Source organism: Piliocolobus tephrosceles, chromosome 11, assembly GCF_002776525.5.
Source record: "Piliocolobus tephrosceles isolate RC106 chromosome 11, ASM277652v3, whole genome shotgun sequence".
In the NCBI taxonomy this organism is placed as follows: domain Eukaryota; kingdom Metazoa; phylum Chordata; class Mammalia; order Primates; family Cercopithecidae; genus Piliocolobus; species Piliocolobus tephrosceles.
The window spans coordinates 2,822,912-2,845,605 of record NC_045444.1 but is presented as its reverse complement, the minus strand read 5'-3'; the positions used below and the strand labels follow the sequence as shown (position 1 = coordinate 2,845,605).

The window sequence follows — 22,694 nt, the reverse complement described above, 5'->3', positions numbered from 1 at the left end:
TCCAGCCTGGGTGACAGAGCGAGACTCCGTCTCAAAAAAAAAAAAAAAACATGATAATAATAAAACACTGGTCTATATCAATTGAGAAATGGAGACACAGGCGTACTCTCTATCACTGGTTCTCTCTAGTGCGGGTCCTGCTCACTCGACACTATACATTTCTGCATGTTTAACCTTTTGTATCTTTATTACGTTTGCATCAGAAAGAAACTGGCTTCACAGGCTGCCTACCCCTGGGTAGTTACATTTTTAATCACTTGCCCAGAAATATGAAAAAAGAGTCTTAAACATGATCTCACTTTTGATCAAGAATTCTACCTCTGGAAATGTTTTCAAAGAATGTGGTCAAAGACATATCTGTGGGAAAACATGCAAACTAATACAGTGTTAAGATTGCAAAACAATACGTGTGCTACAATCCCATGAGTCCAGAAGGTATTCATAAACATAAAGAGACAAAGGCCTAGAAGGAACTCACCAAGATGCTAACGCATTACCCACAAAGAACGCTAACGTGGGCCTGGAGTCCAGAATGCCTTCTTTTCCTCTTTTAAAGTATTTTCTCGTAATTATTTTATAAATGATCTGTTTTTATTTAAAAGAGAAAGTTATGCATACTAATCGTCTCAGAGTATTTGTATACAAGGGTGTTTGGAGAATAATTACTTATGATAAAGACAAATTAGCTTTTATGTCCAAAATAGAGTAATCATTTTGTCAGGGCTACAACAAATGCTTATCAAAAAATCTTAAGCAAAAAGTACAGGATGCAAAACTGTAAACCATACAATCTAAAACCTGTAAAGTTTGGGGGGAAGGGGAGAACGGTGGAGAGGATAAATATTCACAGGAAAAAAAGACTAGAAGTAAACAGGCCCAAAAAATAAAACAGAAAAAAGAAATCTATAAGAACAAATGTTATTTTAATATTTGGGCCATCATGATCCCTCAGTTGGGGTAAAGATGGGAAAAGGCCAATTTGGGGCAAGGGATCCTTCCGGGGCCCTTTCCAGTTGTCCTATCCTCAAGAATTTGCACTGAGCAGCTGCAGGGGGCTGGCCCTGTGGGAGCCACACAGTCAGTACCCTCAGGAGGCCACGCGTACCTTTTCCAAGCGGCAACAGTCTCCACAGCTGGAGGGGGTCCAAGAGTTGAGGGTCCATCCTGGCTACCGGAGGGATCTGGCAGGAAGGCCCGCTTCGGAGAGGCCTCTGCAGAGCAAGGCAGAGGCAGGCGGTACCAGGGCATCCCCCTCTGCCCCGTGCAGCCTCCAGCAGCATGAAGGTGAGAAAGGTAAGATGCTGCACCAGGCACCTCTTAGAAGGACTCCCTGGAGAACAATGGACCCCTTTCCTGGCCACAGAAAAAAAGGGGCACAGAAGTATCCAGGTTCTGGGAAGGGCAGGCTCTGTTCCCTGCCAGGATGTCTTTCTGCAGACACTGAGTTGCTAAGGCCCAGCAAGATGGGAACTATGGTGTAGACCAGCAGCGCGTGCTAAATGAGAAGGAGGATCGTGCTTAACGAGAGCCCAAATGAGTCACTTGAGTGGTAGCTGCCAAATACATCGTGCCCACACAGACTGCCTTTTTAATAATAATAACCAAGATTTATTGCGTGCTTACTATGTACCAGGTACTTGTCTCATATTAACTCTTTTACCTCTAAGCCTTTGAGATGGGTCTTAGAGTTACCCTCATTTTGCAGATGAGAAAATGGCAGCGCAGAGCTGGATTTGCAGTCTGTCTCCAGTGCCTGCTCTGAGCCCCTAGCTCCACAGAATCTTCCCAACAAAGGGGCTGATGCACCTGTCCCTTCCCAATGGCCATGCCAGAGCTGGACAGTCCCCCTCGGGGGAGCACTGGCTCTGGGGCCAAACTGATGCCCTGCTGGCTTGTGTGGAAGTGCAGCACCCAAACTTGCCCCCAGAAGGGGGTGGTGAGCTAGCCTGGGAAAGAACTAGCCTCAGCCCTCCCTCAGAGAGCTGGGAACACAGAAGGAACAAGTGAGTGGACCTCCTCCTGGAGTGGGAAGCGCTGAGGCTGATGACAGGGTCACGTGGGGCCACCCAGGCAGAGGGTGTCTCTGCTGAGACAAAGCCGGTGCCCTGCTCTCCCCCAAGAGGATGCAGCAGAGCCTCGTGTCCCTGTGGATATCCTGGTGGATGAGAAATCGACCTCAGGAAGGACAGGGAGCTGTGACGTTGATGTTCTATCTTTGGGACTTAGAGCAACTCCAGTAAAACCACAAAGTCTCAGTGGCATCTGTAAAATGCTAGTGATAATACTGACTGCATCAGGCTGTCACCACTGCATGACACGTGTCCTATACCTAGTGGTGGGGGCTGATACGGCACTTGGTCTCCAAGGCCCCTCTCTTGAGATGATGCAGCAACATTTAAAGGCAAGAGCACTTCCCGAGGGACTACTAAGGTCAGGGGCTGCTGCCTTATTGAAGTACATCAGTGAGATGACTGACTGTCAATGAGTCTAAAAACTCCAAATACAACCTTCTATAATCACGAACAGAGGAACTGTGATCCTAGGCTCTGACCGTCACAGCTTACAGAGTCCTAGAACAGATCTGTCCTGAGAAATGAATAAGCAGAGACCCAGAAAGGCACAATGGCCTGCCGCCTGAAGTTTCATGTTAACTCATAAGCAAAGCCAGCCTGGAACTCTGGTTATCTCACCAAGTTGCCAATTCCTCATCCACCAAAACAGCCTGCCTCCCACCTAAAATCCCTCCAAAGGGCATAAGAATATTGTACAAAGAGATTATGTGTGGGGTCCAAATGAACTATAACACACGCTTAGATTTTTTTAAAATACAGCTCTACTATATTAAAAGTAATCACTAATTAACAATTGTGCTTGCTTTCTCAAATCAAGGAGACTACCTGGTTAACTTATATTTTTTAAGAGAGGTGTCAAAGAAAACGGAACAAATGCCATTTTCTTCCCTTGAAACATTCCCAAAATTCATTTATAAACAAACATTTGTTAAGCACAAATAAACAGACAATGGCAAGGCAGTACTAATGAGTGTTATAAGCAAGGGAAACCCCAGAGACAAGTGAGAGCCTAGGGCTGTGGTAGGAAATACTTTACAGAGGACATGACCCTTGGCTTCATGAATGGGGAGGAAGGGTACACCAAGGGCCAACAACAAAGGCCTTTATAATCCTTGCAGTCAATGAACGTATGATGGATGGGTGGGTGGAAGGGTGGGTGGATGGATGGAAGGGCAGGTGGGTGGATGAGTGGAAGGGCGGGTGGGTGGGTGGATGGATGAATGGGTGGATGGATAGATGGATGATGATGGATTGAGGATGGATGGATGGAGAATGCAAGATCACTATCATCTTAATCTCAATCTATAATCTTGATTGGGGATGGTAGTAGAGAGCATTCTGAGAACCACCACCCACCAGACAGAAAGATATAACTTTAGAAACTGAGCCCAAACCCAAGACGGGGAGAATGAGAGTGCAAAGCTGATGATCAATTGCATTGCTGCACATCAGGATCCCATATGTTCCAGCCTCGGAAAGAACCTGGGCCCTCTGCACATTATGTCCCATGACCCGAAGCTAAACCATGGGTAGGCAATAAGTCAGAGGAGTCATCCTGGGGGACCACAAAGCCACCCTTGGAGGCAACCCCACGCTGACCCTCACACATACCAGAGGCTCCAGAAATGCCACACCCTGTCCAGCACTTGCCCTATGAGGTCCTCTGCCCAGACAGCCCTTCCTTCCCCGACCCCTCTGCTGGCAAAATCCTCCTCCTGGAAGACCCAGTCTGGTCCTCTCTTAGAGGAAGCCTTCCAAACTGCTCAGGCATACTGGTTAATTAAAAGAGCCACTGCTCATAGGTCTTCACTCTGGGGCTTTTCATTACACTGACAGGACTCCGCATTCTCTAACTCGTAGCTGCAGGCGTAGCTCAACACAAAATTCATTGTGAAGTGGAAATTTGTCAGCTTGGAGCCAGGAAAACAGACCTATCCAGGGTCTTGGGGAAAACAGTTTGGAGCAATTCCTGCTCCTGGCCAATATTCCCATGATGCCTTTCCAGATCATGCCTTTCCTAGAGTAGGCTCCCTCCTAGGCAACGGGGATGAGGAGGAAGATGCACATTTGAGAAACCTACTGGGATTTCAGAGACTGCCGGCTCCGTAACCAAGTTAGCAAGGTGTGCCTATAGCCGTGAGCTTAATAAGTGCCGGGCACATAACAGATGTTCCATTAAGTACTGGCTGATTGACTGATGGATTACACAAGGGATTCCTCTTGATGGCACCTGCCACACTGTTTCAAATTCAAGGCACAGAAAAGAAGGTTTAAGATTTCCAGGCTGGTGTAAGAACTAGGTTTGAATAAACTACTGCTGCCTACTTTGACAGCCCCACTGTCGGAGTCCCTGGAAAGCCCCAGTGGCAGAGTCCTGTTTTGTCAGTAGGGGTGGGGTTCCCTATGATGTGCCCCCACTCAGGGTTTCTGGAGAGCAGCACTGCTGACATTTGGGCTGAAAATTCTTTGTCGTGGGCTGCCTTGTGGTTTATAGGATGTATAGCAGCATCCCTGGCCTCCATCCACTAAATATCAATAGCATTCCCCTAGTTGTGACAAACAAAAATGTCTCCGAACAGGTCAAATGTCCCGGGAGACACTGCCCAGTCGAGAAATCAGTGCTATAGCCCTTGCTTGAGGCAAACCAGCTGCTCCCAGGGCAGCCCTCAGGAGCCAACTCTGGGAGAGGGTCCTGGCTTGGGGGTCAGCAAACCTGCCTCTGCTCAGAGCTCTGCCCCCACTGCCCAGGTGAACATGGAGATTCGCCAGAGTCTCTGAGGCCCTGCTCACCCATCTGCAAATTGAGGCCCTATTTTGCAAGTGGCTTGCGTGTGTCTGAGCATGCAGAAGGCACTCAATAACTGTCTTACATTGATTTGTGCAAAGCTGTTCTGAAAACCTCTAGCTAGCACCTCCCATCTCTTCCCCAAAGTTAGGTACATACTGCTGGAACTCCATTAAGGCCTAACAAGGGCCTGAAAAACAGCTGTCCAAATAGTCTAGCTAAGTTATTCCACTTTTGGAAATCTATTTAAGGAAACAGAATTTCAGGTAAACATTCAGACACAAGGATGTCTATCCCAGTATTATCTATAATAACAAAAACTAGGAAAATCTAAATGCCCAATGGTATAAGGATGATAAAATAAAACATGAGAGAGGCAGACAAAAGGATATTATGTGGCCAATAAAAATCACACTAATAAAAATTATTAACAACATGAAAAATCTCCATGATATAATGTTAAATAAATCAGGAGTTACAAGACTGTATTAATGTAACCTCAATTTTATAAGAAAGGATAGAGCAAAAAAAATTTTTTTATATTAAAAAATAGAGACTGGCAGGACATTTAACCAAATTTTCCCTTTTCTGCTTCTCCTTATTTTACATTTTCAGTAAAAAGGCATGTCTTAGTTTTAAGATCTTGGGGGGCAAATATTGTTTTGTTGCTGTTTTTAGTATTTTTGCACCAGGAGAAAGAGGTTTGCTTGAACCCAAGTGCTAAACCAGAATCCAGACCTTGGATAAAGAGACCAGAGTCCAGCAAAGAGATGGATCTTCAAACTTCAATAAAGGAAAAGCCAAGAAAACAGAAGCAGAAGAAAGAGGGATAGTCATGGCCCTGGGCCACTGGGAAAACCAGAGGCACCCACAGGGGAGGAGGTTTGGCCAGGGAGCAGAGAGACCCAGGCCTCTCTTAGGTCCTCTCTATGTTCTGGCTAGGCAGGTGGCTGGGCAGCTTCAGGGGGGTGCAGCTCAAAGCAGACACAGGTGCTCCACAAGGCTGCCTTACTGATGCCCACAGCCAGACACTGGTCTAGGAGCTTCGCTTCTCACTGTTACAATCACTATAAGCATGAGAACAGGCCTTCCACCACCAGGGCAGCCTTGGGACCCAGAAGCCCAGCCAACCCAGGCTTCCAAAGGAGCTGTCAGTCTTTTGTAAGCCGAGCCCCACTCCAGCTTTTCCTGACCACCCATGCAACGTGGCCCCTTGAAGACGAAGAGAGATGGCACTGAAGAAGCAATGCACTGGATCATGGGGCCTCCGCTGCTGTTGGTAAAACCTCTGGGCTGAGCACCAGGTCCTGCGGGCCCAGGGGCTGAGGGCTGCACCTGCAGAAGGATGTGGCACCCAGGTCTTGCACACCAGAGACCCAGAGGAGATGGAAATGGCACCAGCCCACATCCCACCTCCCTTCTCACAGGGCCCCCAGTGCCAGCAAGAGCCTGCAATCTACCGTACACATCTGCCTGTGCAGAAGAACTTCAAAAATGTGGACAGAAGGAATCCTGAACCTCTTCAGACCAGCAAATCCCACCACATGGCCACCAGGTGAATCAGCTGCAGGGTGGATGAGGATCCACCCACATCACAATTTCAAATGTTTCCAATGTATTCTTCCATACACTCTTGAAGTCCTGGCCCAGGTGCACTTGTAATGTTAGCATCAAGCAAATGAAGTCTGCAGTGCAGAACTGTATGAATCAAAGCCCCAGAAGCCACCCCACATGGTCACAGCTGCGGGTGTGGAAGAGCCCAAGTCTTCAAGGCCTGCAGGACAGCAGTGACAGGAAAAGTCTGTTCCCAGGCCCCTGATCATGTGTGATGGCTCTGCTCACCCTCAGGACAGGCTCCTTCCAGCTCCCAGGCCTGAGGCCACCACACAGCATCCTCTCCTGCAACTTCACCCCTATGGGACAATCTGTCTCCTTCCTACTTTTCTTAGGGACCATAAAGATGTCCACAAGGTAGGCCCTTCAACCAAACCTAAGTGGAGGTCAAGCTTCCAAAAGACCTACTCAAACTATCCAATGCCAAACTGGTCCCACTTCAGCCACAAAGCATCCTGATGGCTCTGCAGTTCCTTACACGGAAAAAGAAGGCATCCCAGGGACACTTGGGACAGAACCTACGGCACATAAACCAACATGCTGACTTAATATACTCTCTTGTTTCTCTTGGAGGCCAACAAAAGCAAGTAACCACCAGAGCCACCTTACAGTCTTAGCCACTGTCCCGTGAAAGAGAGACCCTGCCCTACAGCGTACTTCTCAGAGCTGTTTTGGAGCAGAAGCACCTCTGTTTTCAGCCAGTTTCCTTGCTGCAACAGCTGTCCAGGCAGCTGAAAGTGCTGCAATTGGCTGAAAATCCAGCCCTGGACTATCCCAGGACTGAGGAACATCATAGTAAAAAGACATTATTCCTCATCACCCCCCCCCCTAAAAATCCTGGATAAAATGCAGATTCCTGGACCCACTCTGCAGGAATTCTCATTCAACGGGTTCTCCCCGGGGAACCCAAGATTCTGCAATATTTAACAAGCTTCCTGCCTGAATCCCACAAACCCCACCTAAAGACCTTGGCAGCCTTATTCTCAGATGTGCCTCTATTAACTAATTTCTAGTTCTTGGGTTCAAGCACATTTTAGGAGAAGAAAAAAATCTAATTCTAAAGGAATTTGGCAGTTAAAGTTTTAGCCATATAAATGTCTATCAGCATAAATATACATGTTGCACATCCCTTATTCACACTAAACAGCCAGAAGAGTAATCTAATGTACTATACTGTGTAGGTAAATTGCTATATCATGTACCACATTTTCTGTAGATGAATGTACCTGAATTACATTCAAACCCTACAATCCTGTTCCAACTATTGATTCACATAGCTGAAAAGTATGGAAGTAACTGAGTAGCTACTGAGTCCAGTTTTTTCTTTCAGGTCATACATAAGGAAACACATGCATACTCTCAAGCCCAAAAGCACCAGAGATGTCCCCTCACCTTGATCTCCACAGACAGCGAGGGCCAGCCCTAAATATACTGTCACTGCCTGGACACACACAATGTATCATGACAGCACAACCCACGGCTGTCTGCAGAAACGTCTGAGTAATGTACCTTCAACCTGTCATCAGACTGCAACGACCTCAATTTTTTGAGAAGCGAAGTCAAAACTCTACCCTTATCATCTTCAGAGATTCAAGACAAATTTATGTGTCAGCCCTTCCTTCACTGATCTTCAGCCTTCGGGAAAGTCTGAAAAGACCATCACGGGCGTCCGGCTCTCTACCAATGTCCCCAAGGCCACCCCCATTTACACTGACCCTGTGACCACAACTCAGAGGTACCTGAGCACAGGGGTGGCTAGGAAGAGTGGCCAGCAAGGAGAGGCAGGACATATTCCTTGAGAGGCACCCAACTCTCCCCAGGGGCTACCCAAGACCCTCCCTTTCTCCAGACTCTGATCCTCCCACCCTACCTGCTGTTTTACCCTTAGAGACCCCAGCAGGCAGGGTGTGCTAGCTCAGAGGGTTTTGAAGCTGGGAGGACCTGAGAGATGACATCTACCAAGAGCCCCCTCCTCCCAGAGAGAGGCAAAGCAACTTGCACAGGGTCACCCAACTATTGAGTGACTGGGTCTCCCTGTCCCTGGGGATAACTCCAAGGGGTCCGGGCTAATTATCTTTATAGGGCAGCCATCCATCACTCTTGTGCTCTTCCTCAGCTTCTTTCAGAGGAAAACAGCCGGGAAGGATGGTATATATAAGAAAGTCTTCCTAACAGTTATCTGGGTATTCCTCTGGCCCAACTTTCTACACCAGGGTCACCTTCATAGACAGGTATTTAATGACTGGCTCTTAAGATGATTTCTTTTTTTATCATTATTATTATTTTTTAGAGACAGGGTCTCACTATGTTGCCCAGGCTGGCCTCGAACTCCTGGCCTCCAGCAATCCTCCCACCTCAGCCTCCCAAAGCCCTGGAATTACAGTGTTAAGATGGTCTTAACCAGCAAAGGACAAAGGACAAAGAAGCAGGAAGGGGAGGGAGGAGGCGGCACATCAGAGCCCTTTACCCTTCTCTACCTGACAGTTACAGGTATTCTTCAAGACCAGGTCAAATGATGGGAAGGCTTCCTTGGTCCCCAAAGCAGAGCGAGTTCTGTCCCACTGGATACCGTACATTGATGGTTACGATGGAATTATGTAAATGCATTTGTGTCCTCCTCCAGACAAAACTTGGTAAGTCTTCTATTACCTGTTCCTTAGGTCACTTGGCATGGTAAGCTGCAGATTCCCAGAGAATCAACAAATTAAGAGCTATTTTCTGGTCATCAAGAGCTGCTGCACTGCAAATACTTGCATACGAATCTCCCCATCTCAGGTTTAAAAATACGGACTTGCTTTTTTTAACTCCAACATAATGAATGAGTTTAAATATTAGAAGTTGAAATTATTAAGTAAATCATTTCACCTGCAAAGCTTCTATTTGCATAACATTAATTCATGGTGGCAGCTAAAACAAATTCATCACATTCTGTATATTAGAAGCTGATTTATGTAGGAATTGAAAAGAAATCATGAGCTCAAAATTATGTTGACATGATGTACGTGCTCAACGGAGAAAGATTTTTCTCTTTCCCTCTTTCCTTTTTTTTTAAAAAAGTCATCCTAACAACTGAATTATGGTGAGAAGGGAAAGGATTTAAGGAGAGAAAGGACTGGCATCTCGGAAAATGAATAATGCTACAGCCTCACGTGTGTGGCGGGCTCTCGGCGTGCGTACACACACACTCCAGTTATTAATGTCAAGTATGCCAAAGATACGCTGGAAAATCATTACCATTCATCGCCACTAACCGCCATTAAATTTCAATCAATTCAACTTAGTACAAGTGTACTTGAGCGGCCCTTACAGTTCCTTATAAATGTGGCTCAAAAGTCTGGCTGACTTACTGCATTGTCCAGCACACAAAGACGCATTGCTAAGCGTCTGCTGAAGGGGCTATCTTGGACCCAGGGATGCTCTTTTAACATCAGGCATTCAAAGATCTTTTTTTCTGAGCGCTAAGAGGTTTCGAATCCCTACAGGTCAAGACGAATGGAAGAGAGGACCACCCTTCCTTTGCCGTCGCTGGGAGTGGACAAGGGCAGAAGGCGGCCTTCGTGATTACTGTGTGCAGATGCCTTAGAGAAAAAGTTTCAGACGCCACTAAAAGTTTGGTCACGGGGCCTCTCTCTCTCCCGGCTCCCGCGGAGCGCCCTCATTCACTCCGCCAGCTGTAAAGGCGACTGGAAGCCCCTCCTGGGGAAGCGGGCAAGAGGGCCGGCCAATGGGAAGCAAGGGTCGAGGAAGACCCGGGGCGCCCCTCGGAACCCGCGCCCTTCCGGGGTGGGAGCCACTCGCGCGCTGCGGGCTCGGCTATGGGGACCTGGACCGCTGGCTTTCTTCCCGACTCGCCACGAGCAAGGTCCGGCCTCCCGCCACTCGCCAACGGCGGCCGGTGTGCGGCCGGGACAATGTGGCCATTGTTCGGGAGCTGCAAACCAGGCCGGCGCGCAGGTGGGAGGGCCGCAGCCGCGGGCCCGGGGCGCTCGGGGCACGGAATGTTCCCCGGCCGCGGCACGGTCGGCGCCGCCCGGACACGCGGCCTCGCCCGCCAGCGCTCCGCCGGGCGGAAAAGCCGGCGCGGAGGGAGGGGAAGGTCCAGACGGCGGGGGCGGGGAGGGGGCGGAGGGAACGGGAGGGAGAGATGGGAAAAGATGAGAAAAGACAGAAAAGAGAGGGAGAGAGGAGGCGGAGGAAACGGAGGAGGGGGAAACGGAGGAGGGGGAAACGGAGGGAGAGAGAAGAAAGGAGACGGTGAGGGTGAACGGAGAGGAAGAGAAAGGAGAGACGCAGAGAGAAGAGGGGATTGGGATGGGACGAAAAGAGAGAAGGGGGAAGGAGAAAGAAAAAGACAGAAAGAAAGAAAGGAAGGATGGCTGAAGGGAGAGGAAGAGAGCCAAAGGAGGGGGACAGGCGGACATGTGGACAATAGAGTTGCACCACAAGCTGCCCAGGAAGCCTCTGGGAAGAGCAAGAGTTCACCCTGTTTCCTAGAGGGAATGGCTCCAAACCCAGCCGAGTCAGCAAAGCGTAATCACATCAGGGGCTTTGCTTAATTACAGGTTTGAGCTGGGTCTGGAGGAAGGGAGATACTTAACTGTGTCCCAGGGAAGGCCCAGCACTCAAATGGTTTGTAAGTCTGGGAAATACAAACAACACCCCCCTTCCCACCTCCCCCGAGCCCACTGAGCCAGGATCCAGGAGGACATGGCGGGTGGGGGCTGCGGCGTGGTTGCATACAGGCTCAACCAGCACAGCCATCGCGGACAAGCTTTCAGAGTTCACTTGGGACAGGAGTGCAGGGCTGCGCTCGTGCTGCTCAGCCTGGAGGCCACAGGCCTGTGGAGTCCCCGCCTCAGCCTGCAGCCGGGCCACCTTACCTCCTCCCTCTAGCTGCCTGCAGGAGGCCTGGGGCCCTCGGCTGCCCGAAGAGGGGAATCAGTCCCAATCCCGTGCTAATGAACAAAAAGTCCCCTTTATTTCACTGCTGTTTTTGGTTCATTAAATTTTCCACAGATTTGTAGAGAAGAAAACATAATCAATAAACCTTGACAAAAGTGAACGTGTGAAAAAGGCTAGAGAATGGAAAAGCGAGATAAAAGTGATATCCGATCACAGATTTCAGAGGCAGATGACGAGCTCGGGGCTGCTGAAGAATCTCAATGGACCATCACCCTTTTGCGGCTTTCCTTCCCTTTGCTGAACTCTTCATTCAAGACAATGGCAAACGCACTAAAACTTTTTCTTATGCTAATAGCTGAAACCCGGCACTCACAGTTAAAACACACTTCCCAGCAACCTTTTTTTTTTTAACAACACACATGTGCAGGCACACACACAAAACATTATTCAATTTAAACCCAAATCCCCAAAACAGTTTAATAAGTACTCTTTGGTCACATCTTAAATGAGTTACTTTCCCCCATGTGTATATTTTTTAAGAAACCAGAAACAACACAAACAGGATTATTGAGAATTACTGTGCTGATGAAAGAATTGGGGGAAAATAAGATATTAAATGTGCAGAAAGTATACTGTTATCATCTGTGCATTTTCCCAGGTTTTAAATACAGTTTTGTGGGTTAAGGATGCTTTTGTCATCCTCTAAACCAAAAAAAAAAAAAAATCAATGATTTTTTTTTAAATTATTGATATTCCACAGCAAACCCTCAAATTAATTTTAGAGAAAATGATTAATGTTGAGTCCAGTGTTGTGTGTTTATTTGAAAACCAGAAAAGTGTTGAAGGTGCTATTCTTTTTCAAAGGACACTCTCAAACATCCATGTCGGATGACCCTTTCTCAAATCTGTTAAACAAGCCTGAGGAAACAAGAGAGCAGTTTTTCCTCCCCGATTTCTTTAGAAGTGCAGGAGCAATTTCAGGAGCAACCGAAATCGCTGTACATTCTGGTGTTTGGTACAGTCACCTATTTTGCCTCTGAATTTTCTGGAATATGAGAACACTGTTTTTCTCTTTGGCATTCTTCACGTGTTTCACTTGTCCATGCCTCTGACACTTAGTGAAAAGAAGAAAGGGGGGAAGTGCTCCCCCGGGTTCCTTTTCAAAGGGCCCTGGCCCAGCGGGAACAGCTGCAGCTGTCCACAGCGAGGTCCACCTGGCCTGGCTGCCCCTTGTCCACTAGGAAACAGGCACTGGCCCAGGTAGAAACCCTTTCTCCTCCCCACAGCCTCTAAGAAGCAAGGCTGGTTTGCTCCACCTCCCTGCAGCAAGCGCCATGCAGATGAAACGAAGCCGGGCTAAACACACTTTCCCAAGGAAAAGGCCAGCTGCCCTACCCAGAGAGTACACAAGGATGTAGGACTCCGATTCTAGGCTTTAACAAGGCAGCTGGGTGTGAGGGGGTCACACAGGCTTTCAAAGTGCACATGACAACCTCCTAGTCCCATTTAAAGGGAACTGCTGGCATCTGTGGAGTGAGGTTCTCCCCTGGAGTACCCCCGGGGCGGGGGTGGGGGGCGATGGAAGAAGGGTGTTTATTAGGCAAATATCCAATTTCGTCTGCCTGCCTGCTGAATCCCTGGTTTGCTAATCCAGCCCCAGGGGCTGCACTGTGTACAGGGCACTTGTGGGAGTACAAAAAGCGTGAAGTATTTGTGTATTTTTCAGTCTGCAGTGCAAACAAGCCAGCTACAGTACACAGCCCCCAAGAACCCCACAGCCAGGCAATGAGCTGCTGACCAGTAGCCCTGTGGCCCCCTCTTCTGACCAAGCAACTCAAAAGATTGACTCTCCATTCAGTGCTCTCTCCACCAGTGGACCAGAGCATCCCTGAGACAGTGAAGTGGCACTCCACTCCAAGGCTGCCTGGCCACAGGGACCTCACTAACTCCACACAAGCTTCAAGGAAGCCACGAGTCAAGAGTTCCCTTCAAGGCCGGAGCAGAGTGAGTTTGGGAGCAGCCCAGAAGGTTCTGTTGAAGGAATTTGAACCCTCTGCAAATTCTGTCAAGTCAATTCCCACAGAGGATAAAACCATCTCTAGCAGTCTTACCTTGTTCCTTGGTGAGCCTGGGAGCCGGGCTTCCTGACTTGGGAGGCTCTTTCTACCTATTAGTCTAATTATCTCCAAGAGGCTTTTTGCAAATAGACTATTCTGACCACAGTCTCTCACTCAGATGCTAGCCCAACTGAAGGCTGGCTCACCTGAGGGATACCTCCTGGGCAGTTGGGCTCTTTCAAATGTAGGATCTTCCCTTTATTAGCTTAAATCCCCCTAAAATCACGAAATAATTTCATGAAACTGGCATATTTCTCGAAGCAGAGGGGAAAATAAAACCACCCTAAATCTTACCAAATATCATTAACTTTAAACTCATCGGACAAGCGACAACTTTCCATATGGCTGGGTTTGAGTGGAATTCGAATCCCAGGGAAAACATCTTCACAATTTCCTGTAACCCTCAAGAGAGAAGCGGCAAGTCTAGGAAAACAAAAGCAAGAATGATGAAGAAAGAGGCACAAGAAGCATAGTCAAAAAGAAGAGAAGGCCCCTGATGGATCTGGATTCCACATTCTAGAATGACTGCCCCAGGACAGACCAGAAGCTGGGAAAAGCCTGAATAAAGAGCCTCCAAACTCAAAGAAGCCAGGCATAGCCAGGGTGTCCTCCCCTCCCTGCAGAGTCTGGCCCAGGTAGCCACACCGTGAGCGTCCCCCTAAACAAGCAACTGCAAAGCCGCTCCCAGGCCCCAGGGAGGGCCTGCCCCCAGACACAGGGAAACCCAGCCAAGGGAACTCCCAGCAAGGTAAGGAAATGGGCGGAGAGAAGGCTGGCAGGTGAGGTGGCTGGAACAAACTGGTCTCATCAGGGAGGCCTGTGACAAACCCGCCTATTCCTCTGCTTTCCCCGCTGTATATTTTGGATTTCACAGTTTATTTACTTTACTTTTTGGCACCGAGCCCCCTGAGCATGCCAATACAATATTTGTTTAAACACTATTTTATGCCGCTTGCGAAGGAAACGTTTACTTTCAAATTCTCCTACATCCCCCAGAGCCTCATCTGCAAACAGCCTATGAGCGTTTTACAACTGCTCCCTTTATCTGAAGCTGTCGGGATTAAACCTTCACACGCCCGGCAAGGGCGGCGGAGAGGGGCCCGGGACACCGCTGCGGCCACCGAGCTGCAAAGCCCGTGCCAGAGATCGCGCATCGAGCGAGATGCCCGGGCTGGGGGACAGAGGGGCGCCTACAAGACTCCCAGGGCGCGGGACCAGACACTAGGGACAGGTCTACTTTTCCAGCTGGGATCAACTCTAGGAGCCACAGAACAATTACACAAAAGAGAAGGTAGTGGAGAGAGGCACCCTGCGTGGGGGGCTCGAGGTCCCGGAGAGCCTCAACGACCGATCACCCAGGGTGAGGCGCACGGGCTCCATCCCCAGCTCCCCACGCGGTAAAAGTCGGGTTTCCTAGGAAATGCCAGCAGTTACCGCCGGGCTGAAAGGCGCCGAGCTGGGTGGACTCCCAGCTCCCGGGAGCGGCGGGGGCACTCACACTCACACACGCAAGCACACGCTCCCTCCCAGCTCCCCGCCCCCGCCCCGTCCGGGTAAAAGGCTCCCCTCTCTAAACCCTTAATAGGATTGGCGCCCAACTCTCTCCGCGCCTCTCCCCATCCATCACATACAGATCAAGTTGCAGTAGTGGATTTTTCAAATTCCTCAGCAAATATACTTGTTGAGAGATTGTCAGGGGTGGGGGGAGACGATGAGTAGGGGGGCAGGGATGAAAGTGAGGTGGTGTGGGGGAACCGGAGGACCCGGCAAAGGATTACGTGCGGATCCCTTTGGGAAGTCAAGCGGATCTCAGGGCCGAAGGCAGGAGAGGAGGAGGAGAGAGGCAAAGGAGGGGGGTGCCGAAGAGGAGAGCCCAGCGGAGGGGGAGGGGGCGGCCGGGCCCGACGAGGGGGAGGACGGAGCGAGGAAGGAAGAAAGAAAGGCAGGGCTTCGGGACGCGCAGCGCGGAGAAGTGGAGTTCGAAGTTCTCAAGTGGCTGGCTGCAGCCCCTCAGCGCTCAGCACGCCCGCAGACACGCTCCCATGCCCACCTACCCCAGCTTCGGAGCATCCCAGCCTCCGATCCCATCCTCCACCCCCTGAAAAAACAGCCCCCGGCTGGCGCGCGAAGGCCGGGCCGCTGTGCACCCCGAGAAGAGTGGCGCTCTCCCCCAGGTAGGGAGGGTGTGCAACATCGACCCCAGACCACGACCTCCAAGCCCCAGGACCCTCCTTACGTCCCCGCGCTGCTTGTCCAGAGCCCCAAGCGGGGTCGCGCTCAATAACCTCGAGTCCCCCGAAGCCCAGTGCCCCAATCCCAAGGCCGAGGCGCGGGTGCCCGGCCGAGGGACCCTCCGAGACGGCACAGCATCCCAGTCGGCCCGCGCTTGGCCGAGGTGGGAGGCGCTTCGCCACGAAAAGCAAGTAAAAGAAGACCAATGTAACTTTACCGAGGGAGACAAAAGTTTGCCTCTAGCACGCAGGTGGCCTCTCGGGCGCCGGGCGGTGGCTGTGGGCCCCCATCCCACCTTGGCTGGCGCGGCGACCCTCGCTGGCTGCCTTGTGCCGGGGCTCCGGCCAGCCGGGGCGGGGCGAGCCAGGAAAGAGGGGACCGAGAGGCGGGCGGGCGCCGCTCAGCCCCTAACGCCGGCGAGCAGGCGGCTCCCCGAGGCACCGGCGCGCAGCGCGGCCCGCGCTCTTTCCTCCGGCTCCTCCCGCGGCTCCTGGCCTTCCTCCGCGCCCGCAGTCGCCGCCGCCCGCTCCTCCTCGAAGTCTCATTGATGGGAGTTTGAAAAAAAGTCCGCGGAGTCGTGCTGCCTCGGCTGGCGAGCGCCGGCACTCCCGCAATCCGTCAGCGCCGCCGGACGGCGCAGCGCCCCCGCGCGCACGGTGCGGGCACACCAGGGCCCCGCGAACCCGCCAGCCCGCCCGCCCGCTCCGTGCCGGAGGACGCAGAGGGACCCGAACGCCGCGCGGAGCGGGGGGAGGGTAAAGGGGGATCACAGGGACTCTCCCCACCCAGCACCAAGGAAAGAAAACGCACCTACAAGGAAAGTTCGAGAAAGGAACCAGAGGACGCGCCAATCTCCGACACTTTTTTTTAGACGACGAGGTGGGGGGTTGGGGGTGTCGCTAACTCAAGTCAGATGAGCTCCCGGGCTGAGGCGCAAGGGCTGCTCTGTTTTCAATCTCTGAAATCCCCCGCCCTCCCCACCTCCCACTTCCCTCCACGGGGAGATGCCTGTTCCCAGGGCGCCCGCTTCTCTGGGCGCTGGCGCGGAAGCCGGGGACGCCAGGGATGGGACGCGGGGGCTGGGTCCAAGCGGACCCTCTTCCCGCGGGCAGCGAGCGCAGGTGCCGGGGGTCCTGAAGCGCCCCCCGCCGAGGCTAGCACTCGTCGCCATCTGAGCCCACGCTGGCGAGAAGCGAAGCAGCCTTCTAGGTTTGGTGCATGTGTCTTACAGGGTGGGTTTTTGTTGTGTTTTGTGTTTTAAAGACTCCACTCGAGCCGCTGAAGCCAGATGGAAGTAATCAGAACCCAACAACAACAGAGAAAGAAGGAAGAAAAAAACTCCTCATTGAATTTTCTAGCCAAACTGTATGTGGGGCTGTGTGTGAAAGAACTTGCTTAAGCAAACTCGGTGAGGAGCCCTGGGCCCTCAAGCCACACCACAGCCCGGAACTGGGCCGCCAGGCTTGGAGGAGCATTGGGGGCAGCTGGCTAAATTGTCCTCCCCACACCCCCAGGCCTGCCACCCTCTCCAGGGCCCCAGGGTCTCACCCAAAGAGGGTCTTAGGGGGGAATTTCGGGTTTTTGTCTTCCTAACGTTTGTAGAACACTCTACCAAGTGCCAGGTGATGTTATATTTTCTTTGTATTACTGGATTTTCACAGCTCTGTAAGGAAGGTTCTCTTCTTGTGTTTTTACAGGTGGGAAGACTGAGGCTTTAAAAAGTGAAGTAATTTGTCTAAGGTCAGAGCACTCTGCCATCCTCCCAGAGATTCAGGTGGTTGTACTGTAAGTTCAGTTAAATTTGCCCTGTAGGCCCGGGTGCGGTGGCTTACGCCTGGAATCCCAGCACTTTGGGAGGCCGAGGCAGGGGGGATCACCTGAGGTCAGGAGTTCAAGACCAGCCTGACCAACATGATGAAACCCCGTCTCTACTAAAAATACAAAAAATTAGCCAGACATAGTGGCAGGCGCCTGTAGTCCCAGCTACTTAGGAAGCTGAGGCAGGAGAATCTCTCAAACCCGGGAAGCGAAGGTTGCAGTGAGCCAAGATGGCGCCACTGCACTCCAGCCTGGGTGATGGAGCGAGACTCTGTCTCCAAAAAATTAATTAATTAAGTTAAATTTTTAAAAATTGCCCTGTTCAGGTGGGTGGAAGCGTCTCCCGCTTCAGCCCCTGTTCCTAAAATTGCATTTTATTTGAAATGCAAGGGACCAAATGCTACCCTTCCTGAGCGGACATGACCTACCTACACAGGCCGGTTTTCACCAGTGCAATGCTTTTCGTGGGTAGCTCTCTCCATATACCTTTTATCCTCTGCTAACTTTATTCTTTCACTTTTTAATCAAAAAGGATGCATTAGAACTTCATTCCTTAAGATCTTCCTTTCTCCTCCTGACATTCACTTGTATGATGGAGCAACAATTTCTTCTTGACCTAGAGAAAAAAACATGTGCAGAAAAATATTAGAATAATTTGATGCTAATTTTGTTTTTGGGGAAAAAAGTCGGCAGCATTTTTAAAAAGCTAAACTTGCAGAAGCCAATGATTTAAAGAGAAGTTTGAAAGGGGATTTTTCTTTAAGTATGATCAGATTCACCATTCCTCAGTGCTATTTGTTTAAATTCCTGCTGAGCTTTCAGAACACAGACTCTAAGGAGACAGAAAAAGTAAACTCTCCCTCCCCTCCTTGGCCATATTTTAATGACCCTATTCATATCTGCCCCATGACATGTAGGGAATCATTTCTCGTTGCTAGAATATTAGCCACGTTGGCTGATTACTTCATTACGAGCTTGTCTTTGTTGATTTCCTTGTGTTGTAAAGTTTGTGAAGAAGTTTAAACAAATCGACGTTTTAGAATATTTCCTTCTTCTCTGTTTTTCTTCTCAGACCAGCTCAACTCCTGCTAGACTCCAGACACTCACATAACCTTTCCTGGCTTATTTTGGCAAGAAGATGGCTGGGGAGATGAAGACAGAATGTTTTTGGTTGGAAGAGAACTCTGTAGACACCATGCCTGAATCTCTAGATGGTCAGAAGTTTGGGCGCTGAAAAAAGCAGCAGAAGGTGGAGTGGAGGCAAACTGGTGTGGCCAGGGAAGCCTTCGACTGAGCGCTGGGCCACCAGGTCCTAGTCCCAGATCTAGTACTAAGTGTATGACCTTTGACCAGTCTGGTTCACTCAATCAGTACCAGGCACTGTGCTGAGTGGCTCGACACCACAGTGAGCAAGACCTATAAGATCTTTCCCCTTGGGGAGCGTATGTTTCATTAATAACCACAAACAAACATATAATCACAAACTGGGTAAAGGAAAATCCAGCATGCTGTGGGAGCCGGTGATTGGAGACCTGAGCAAGCTGGGAGGTGAGCCTGGGGAGGGGAGTGGTACAGAGAAGGACAAGGCTCTCCTGGGGGAATGGAGTTGCACTGATAAGAAGGAATGAGGAATGAGGGAGGATGGACTAGGAGATGGGGAATTGGAGTGTACCAGTTCTTTCTTCTCCCTTTCTGCAAAATGGACCTGAATGACGAGAAACACCAGGCTCACAAAGAAGCAGCTTCTTCATTATTTCCCAGTGTTCTAGTGACTAGAGTCATAGAACAAATCACCCCCAAACTCAATAGAAGGAAACAATCTTTTCTTATGTTTGCGGCTCCTGCACATCAGGATTTTGAACGAGGTATAACAGGGACAGTTTGTCTCTGCTCCACAGTGTCAGGCCTCCGCTGGAAAGCTTCAGGGCTGGGGCTGGGATCCTCTGAAGACTCTGGCTCCCCTGCCTGGCGGTCTGTGCTGACTGTTGGCTGGTGGGGGGCCTCAGTTCCTTTCCATGCACCTCTCCATGTGGTCTCTTTACCCAGAATAGTTGGGGTCATTCATAGCACGGTGGTAACTAATACACAGGGTGAGCTTAACAAGAATCAGCCAGGCAGAAGGCCTTTGGTCTTCTATGAAACTTCGGCAGTCACGCCATATCACTTCAGCTGCACTGTATTCCTCAAGGCAGACACAGAGATCTGCCTAGGTTAAGGGGAGAGAAAATAGACTCCATTTCTTTTCTTTTTTTTTTTTCTTTTTTTGAGACGGAGTCTTGCTCTGTTGCCCAGGCTAGAGTGCAGTGGCACCATCTCGGCTCACTGCAACCTCTGCCACTAGGGTCCAAGGGATTCTCCTGCCTCAGCCTCCTGAGCAGCTGGGATTACAGGCGTGCACCACCATGCCTGGCTAATTTTTGTATTTTTTAGTAGAGATGGGGTTTCACTATATTGGCCAGGCTAGTCTCAAACTCCTGACCTCAAGTGATCCACCTGTCTCGGCCTCCCAAAGTGCTGGGATTACAGGCGTGAGCCACCATACCCGGCCAGACTCCACCTCTTGATGGGGAGTGGCACGATTCTGAAAAAGCACCTGGGAGCAGAAAGGCTGCTGTGGCTATTTTTGGAAAACAGTCTGCTACATATGGCTAAGTGGAGACCCATGGAAGACTAGATAGGCTCTGAGATAGGTGTGCTGCTTCATGGTTTGGCTACAAAGCCTGTGTCTTCATTCAGTCAGGCTGCTATAACCCTAGACTGGGTAAGTTATAAATGACAGAAATTTGGCTGGGCACAGTGGCTCACACCTGTAATCCCAGCACTTTGGGAGGCCGAGATGGGAGGATCACGAGGTCAGGAGATCGAGACCATCCTGGCTAACACGGTGAAACCCCGTCTCTACTAAAAATACAAAAAATTAGCTGGGCGTGGTGGCAGGCACCTGTAGTCCCAGCTACTTGGGAGGCTGAGGCAGGAGAATGGCGTGAACCTGAGAGGCGGAGCTTGCATGAGCCAGGATTGTGCCACTGCACTCCAGTCTGGGTGATGGAGCGGGACTCCGTCTCAAAAGAATAATAATAATAAATGACAGAAATTCACTACTCACGGTTCTAGAGTCTAGAAAGTCCAAGATCAAGGTGCCAGCAGATTAAGTGTCTGGTAAGGGATTGCCCTGCTTCATAGATAGCACCTTCTTGTGAGTCGTCACGTGGCAGAATGGGTGAACAAGCACCTTCTTTTGTAAGAATACTAATCCCATACATGAAGGCGCTGCCCTCATGAGCTAATCACCTCCTAAAGGCCCCGCCTCTTAATACCATTGCATTGGGGATTGTTTCAATGTATGAATTCCCTGGACATGCCCCCAAGTCCATGGGGATGTGAACATTCAGACTATTGCAGCCTCATAGCAAGCACTTAAGAGCACTAGAAAGAATCAAGAGACCCAATCCCTACCGTTAAGGAATCTACACTCTCAAGAGATACAGAGATTTGGCCATGATTAAAGGACACGAAATGGTGCACTAAGTGAGGAGAGGGCTGGGTGGCCAGTTCCCACCTGGATAGGGTAGACTAAACAGCCACTCAGTGGCCAGAGAGGAGTGGCAGGGAGGGTGTCCATACAACAGATAAGGACCAGTCCCCAGCGTGGATCCTGTCCTGCTGTCCTTTCAGGGCTCCTGAGATGGCCCTCAACCTCACCCTCCACCTCCCACAGACTGCAGAGTCTGGAGCCACTAGTCTCAGGCTACGTCTGTTATCACAGTGCAAGTACATCTGGGAAGGGCAACCCAGAACCTTTCGGGTGATACTACTTACCACAGTGAGGAAATTTACGAGACCTTTTCCAAAGAGTGGGCTTCTAAAGGAGTAAGAAAAATGATGCCACCTGCGGGGGCAGGGACAGTTACACAAAGGGAGGATGCCAGGAGGGCCAAACACCAACAAGCATTTCTCATTTGCAACCTGAATTTTCAATCCTTTCACAGACAACTTTGTGGAGTAAAGCAATGTAGAGATACACACAAGAAGTTGTACCAACTTGGAAGATGTTAGGGACCCCCCCACCCCACCACAGAAGCAACTGGCAAAACCTCTTTCCTCTTCAGGATTGCCCTAGAGGACACAGCTGGGAGACAGTCAAGTGCAGATGTGCCAGAACTCTTTGGCTAATGAACTCATGCATGCATCCATGCATTCATTCATTTCACTTAACCATCTGTGTTGAGCTCCTACTATGTGCTTTGCACTTTAGAAATAAAAAGATCAGCCAGGCACAGGAGCTCATGCCTGTAATCCCAGCACTTTGGGAGGCCTGAGGCAGGCGGATCACGAGGTCAGGAGTTCGAGACCAGCCTGGCCAACATGGTGAAACCCCGTCTCTACTAAAAATACAAAAATTAGCTGGGTGTGGTGGCGCATGCCTGTAATCCCAGCTACTCAGGAGCCTGAGGCAGGAGAACTGCTTGAACCAGGACCTGGGAGGCAGAGGTTGCAGTGAGCCGAGATTGCGCCATTGCACTCCGGCCTGGGCAGTAAGAGTGAAACTCTGTCTCAAAAAAATTAAATAAATAAATACATAAATAAATAAATAAACTATGGTGTCCTCTACCCTGTAATCCCCTGACTGGGTAATACTCCTACAGGCCCTTCTGTCAGCCCAGAGTGAAGGGCCATGAGGGGAGATTAGAAGTGGGAGGGACTAGGGAAGTGAGCCAGAGGACACTGCTGCAGGTGTCCTGGGGAAGGGAGGCAGCGAAATCAGCAGGGCTCAGAGATCCAGATCCCAAGAACTGTTCTTAAGATACAATGGGTTTCTTAACAAAACTGAAGAAGATAGCCTCCTCTCACAGCCACTAATGATTCTAAGAAATATCAACAGTCCTCACTACCACATGATAATGACAGATACTATTTCAAGACAGTTTAAAAAGGAATAATTCAAAACATCTACTGAAAACATGATGGAATAGTTATAAGGTACTAGACTGGCCACCACATGGATCTATGGATAGCCACTCCCTGCCCGTTTGCGATATATCAAATTGCGTGTAAGTGAGTCACCTCTCTTAGGAGGGAGCAATGAAGAGGCAGCGTGGGAGATGGTCCGTTTCGAATACTCCCACTTGGGTTCCATCTTCTCCACTCGTCTCC

The 22,694-nt window shown here is 50.1% G+C and overlaps 1 protein-coding gene across 3 annotated transcripts in view; it reads right to left on the bottom strand.

Moving 5' to 3' along the window:
• The window catches only part of GLI2 (GLI family zinc finger 2), a 262,572-nt gene extending 246,227 nt beyond the window's left edge, over positions 1–16,345 (bottom strand). For all 3 annotated transcript variants that reach the window (XM_031936443.1, XM_031936444.1, XM_031936445.1), the window contains exon 1: positions 15,940–16,345. The gene's annotated coding sequence lies outside the window, so the exon portion shown is untranslated. The remainder of the gene's footprint in view (positions 1–15,939) is intronic.
• Positions 16,346–22,694: the final 6,349 nt, after the last annotated feature.